The sequence below is a fragment of the Suricata suricatta genome, chromosome 2 (assembly GCF_006229205.1).
Source record: "Suricata suricatta isolate VVHF042 chromosome 2, meerkat_22Aug2017_6uvM2_HiC, whole genome shotgun sequence".
NCBI classification, from domain to species: domain Eukaryota; kingdom Metazoa; phylum Chordata; class Mammalia; order Carnivora; family Herpestidae; genus Suricata; species Suricata suricatta.
In genome coordinates, this window is record NC_043701.1 from 126,358,208 (window position 1) to 126,363,187 (window position 4,980).

The 4,980-nt window shown below is 40.6% G+C and overlaps 1 pseudogene; it reads left to right on the forward strand.

The window, feature by feature from the left end:
- Positions 1-2,239: 2,239 nt before the first annotated feature.
- LOC115272234 lies at positions 2,240-4,119 on the forward strand (annotated as a pseudogene).
- The last annotated feature ends 861 nt before the right edge of the window (positions 4,120-4,980 follow it).

Sequence of the window (4,980 nt, forward strand, 5' to 3'; positions counted from 1 at the left end):
CAATCAAAAAGAGGCCTTGGTTACCTCGAATGACTAAGAAATATAAAGGAAACACTGCAGATGTTGTAACCGTGACTTGTAAGTGCCACCACCTCAATGCCCTTGGAGCATGTGATGAGAGAAGGAAGAGCATGAGGAAGGAAGCCCACAGCCCCCTTTCTTTGAAGAGTTCAGATCTGCTCCCCACTGTCACCACTATCTCTTGTCCTCCCCTCTATGCTTGCCTACCTGTCTCTCTACATCTTCTTTTTCCTCTTTCTCTCAGTAATATAGGTGAGGAGAAAAGGATGTGGCCTCTGTCACATGCAGAGATAAGCTAATTTAAAAAGTTATTAATTTGTAGTTTCCAAACAGGAGGAGGAGGGAAGAGGAGGTTATAGGGGTATAGAAGAACCAAAATTAAAGGGGACAGGAGATGGAGGACATAGGTCAGAAATTACAGTAAAGGTAATAGATTACATTCTCCTGTTTAAAAAGTCTGTGGGGCACCTGGGTGGTTCAGTCGGTTAAGCTTTCGACTTCAGCTTAGATCATGATCTTGGGGTTCATGAGTTCAAGCTCTGAGTCATGCTCTGTGCTGACAGCTCAGTGGACTACCTTCCTGTATGTGAAAAAATGAAAATATTTACACTTTTAGAAGAAAATATCAAAAGATATCATCATGGTTATGATTGGGTAGGGAAGAACTTTTCAGACTCTACAAGAAATCATAAATGATTGATAGGTACAGCCTAGCATGTATCTGCTGCATCAAACCTTATTCTAAGCACTTTCACACAAATGCACTTCTGTCCCACAATAGGCCTAATGATACAGATACCTGCTATTATCCCCATTTTGCCATTGAGAAACCCAAGGCTTAGCAAAGTGAAATAACTTGCCCAGGGTGGTCACATAACTCACCAAGTGACAGACCTAAGTGGCAGTCTAGCTCTAGAACCAGACCTTAGCCAATATGCCCCACCATCTCCCCATGTAATAGAATTTGCATGCAATAATTTCAGTGAGTGTTGTCAAATGCGTATACTCCTGTATCACTATCCTTAACAAGATCAAGATTCACTTTACATTCTCAACAGTGGTAGTTGAGGGTCTATTTCTACCACCTTCATCATCCCTGATGATTTTATCTTTGCTAATTTCTGTGGAAAAAATACCCTATTATTTTAAATATCCTTTTCAGGATATGTGTTGTAACACTCTATTAGGAAACCCGTACTTCTGTTTTTCTATTCCTCAGTAATTTTGGGGTAGGGGAGGAGAATGTAATGGGTGCCAGCACTAGAATTATGGCCCAGTGAAGGTAAAGAATGCATTGACCATTTTGTAACGTATATGACAAAGTAGGATAGAAAATGCGAAGAATTCCTTAAAATCAATAAGAAAATAAGCAATCTAAAAAAAAATGACGAAAGTAAAGACATCTTCTAGAAGATGAAACCAATGGCAACTAAACATATAAAATAAAATCACAAAACTCATTAGTTTTCAAAAAAATATAAATTAAGACCACATTGAAACTTCATTTCACACATTCTAGATCGCAAAAATTAAGCTGAAGATGCCAAGTGTTGGCAAGGATTGGCAGAGCAACATTTTTGGGAATGAGAGGAGAGGAAGATATAACAGCTCTGGAAACTTACAGTATTCATCATTCACATACACTTTGGCTCAGCAATTCCACTATTCGGTAGACCTTGATACCTGCACCAGGAGACACTTGCAAGGATATTTCTAGGAAAGTTCTTAAAGCAAGAATCTACAAAGAATACTAGTTTACACGAAGAGGAGACTAGGTGAATAAATATTGGTATTTTTACATAATGGACTATTATGCAGCAGTAAAACTGAATGAGATACTACTTTATAAATACCAACTTGGATGACTGTTAGAGAAATTATAGTGTGTTTAAAAAAAAAAAAAAAAAAGCCAGGGTGCCTAGGTGGCTCAGTCAGTTGAGCGTCTGGCTTCAGTTCAGGGCATCATCTCACAGTTCGTAGGTTCAAGCCCCGCATTGGGCTCTGAGCTGACCACTAGCTCAGAGCTTGGAGCCTGCTTCAGAGTCTGTGTCTCTATCTCTCTCTGCCCTTCCCCTGTTCACGCTCTGTCTCTCCCTGTCTCTCAAAAATAAATAAAATAAATGTAAATAAAAAATTAAAGAGAGTATTCAGACAGCACGGAGGTGTAGTGCAGACCCTAATAGGAGCGACGTCGGACGCATTCGGTCTTCAAAAAGCTATGTCAAGGCAAGAGGCAAACGCCACGCCTCCTCGTGGGTCGTTGGGTCCAGACGAAGCTCGGCGGTGTCCCGGGCTCCAGAAAGGAGGCCGACAGAGGATCCAAATCGAAGAGGTCAGGGGATGCCTAAGAGTGGCGGAGGTAGTGGCTGTAGGTATTCTGGGCATCCGCAGGCTGTGGTGCCAGGTGCCCGGGAACCGCCGCTCTGCTTCGGGTTAGAGAACGAGTGGGTCGGCACTGTGATCAGTCGAAGTGGGTCAAAAATAAAGGAGATACAAAGTACAACAAACACAAAAATACAGCTAATAAAAGATTATACAGAGTCACAGGTCAGAATATTTGGCACCAGGGAAATGAAGGCCAAGGCCAAAACAGCAATAGATAATGTTAAAGAACAAGAAAGTTATAATTCAAAACAGAAAATTGATTTACCTGCAATTAAGAAAAATTTTTATTTAGAGTCAGAAACAAGTTCAATGACACAAGAGCAAGTAGATATATGGAGGAAAGAAAATTATAATGTAATGTGTGATGACTTGAAAAATGATGAGAAGCGTCAGATACCAAACCCTACATGTACATTTGAAGATGCCGTTAAATATTACCCTGAGGCCATGGAAAACATTAGAAAGGCAGGTTTCAGGAAGCCGACACCTATCCAGTCACAGGCCTGGCCAATAGTGCTACAGGGATTCGATCTTATAGGAGTATCCCAAACTGGAACAGGGAAGACCTTGTCCTACTTAATGCCTGGATTCATCCATTTGGATTCCCAACCTATAATTAGAGAACAAAGGATCAGACCCAGGATGTTAGTCCTCACACCCACTAGAGAATTAGCGATTCAAGTACAAGCGGAATGTTTAAAGTATCCATATAAAGGCCTTAAAAGTGTTTGTATCTATGGTGGAGGAGATAGAAATGATCAAATACAAACATTGAAAAAAGGAGTAGATATCATTATAGCAACGCCTGGACGGCTGAATGATCTACAAATGAATAACTTTGTCGACCTCAGAGGCATAAGTTATTTGGTGTTAGATGAAGCCGACAAGATGTTAGATTTGGGATTTGAGCCCCAGATAATGAAGACTTTATTAGACGTGCGCCCAGACAGGCAGACGATTATGACCAGTGCAACGTGGCCATGTGCTGTTCGCCGACTTGCAGAGTCCTATTTGAAAGAGCCCATGATTGTATACGTTGGCACTTTGGACTTGGTGGCTGTAAGTACTGTGAAACAGAACATAATTGTCACCACAGAAGAGGAGAAACGATCTTATATCCAAGATTTTGTAGAAAACATGTCTCAGAAAGAGAAAGTCATCGTGTTTGTTAGCAGAAAAGCTGTCGCTGATCACTTAACAAGCGACCTGGCTCTGCAAAGTATATCAGTGGAGTCTCTTTACGGAAACAGAGAACAAAAAGACCAAGAGAGAGCATTAGGAAACTTTAAAACAGGTAAAGTAAGAATACTGATTGCCACAGATCTGGGATCTCGAGGTCTTGATATCCATGACATCACACACGTTTATAATTATGATTTCCCCCGGAACATTGAAGAATACGTACATAGAGTAGGCCGTACGGGAAGAGCAGGAAAAACTGGAACATCTATTACTCTGATAACCAGAAAGGACTGGAGGATTGCTGGCGAGTTAGTTAATATTTTGGAAAGAACCCGGCAGAGTGTCCCAGAGGAACTTGAAGCAATGGCTGAGAGATATAAGGCACACAAACTGAGAAGAGAAATGGAAAAATTGGGGAAACCCCAGGGAAAATGGTACAGAGGTTATTACTAATACTGAAGTGGTACCAACCTACTTACATAAAGGTCTCAAGACCTTGGAAAACTAGGATGTGGAAATATTGCAAGCATGCTGGCTGCACAAAGCAATGACTAATTCTAAAATAATAGTGTTTAAAAAGTTAGAATTCAGTGTTTTATACTTTTAATAAAATTAGAAATTTAAACTTGAAAAAAAATTAAAAAAAAAAAACAACAAGCCAGATGGGTTACATTTAGTATGATACCATGTTAAAGACCCCAACAAAGGTAAAACTGAACAATATATGAGATAAATACATGTATGGCAAATCTGTTTTTCCAAAAAGGGAATGATAAATGCAAATTTTAGGATCGAGGTAACCCCTGAGGAGGTTACATTCCCCAGCAAAGGATAAAGCCCAGAAGCAATGGTAATGGTGGTATTCTGCCTTGATTTTGGATGACTGATTTCATTTCATTGCACTTCATAAATTAGAAGTATATGTCCTGTGTTCTTCATGTCAACTATTACATTTCAGAAATGCTTGACACAGTGAGGACGAAGATGCAGTAACTAAAGGGACAAGCTTAGACAACGAGGAGCAGATACCATAGAAAGGCGATGCTTGCTGTCCCACCCCATATGCTTCTTGCTGGTTTAGAGGCCAGTTTTAGTGCTTAGCCAGGCCCCAGATGGAGGGAGGGAAGGGGCCGCACCTGTCATGAAGAGTTTGTGAACAGAAGGCCAGAACCCCTATGAAATTGCCAGGCAGGCTGTCTCTAGTTCCTTCTTTTTCTCAAAGCTGGTCTGACTCCAATGAAGAATGTCCAAGTTCTTGTGTACCCAAAGGATTTTGGGGGTTCTAGAAGTAGGTACATAAACTTAGGAGTTTTCTTGGTTTTTTTCCCCCCACTTATTTTCAGATGACAGTTTTCCTGTTTGATGTGTAGGATGTTGCTATAAAAAGCAACT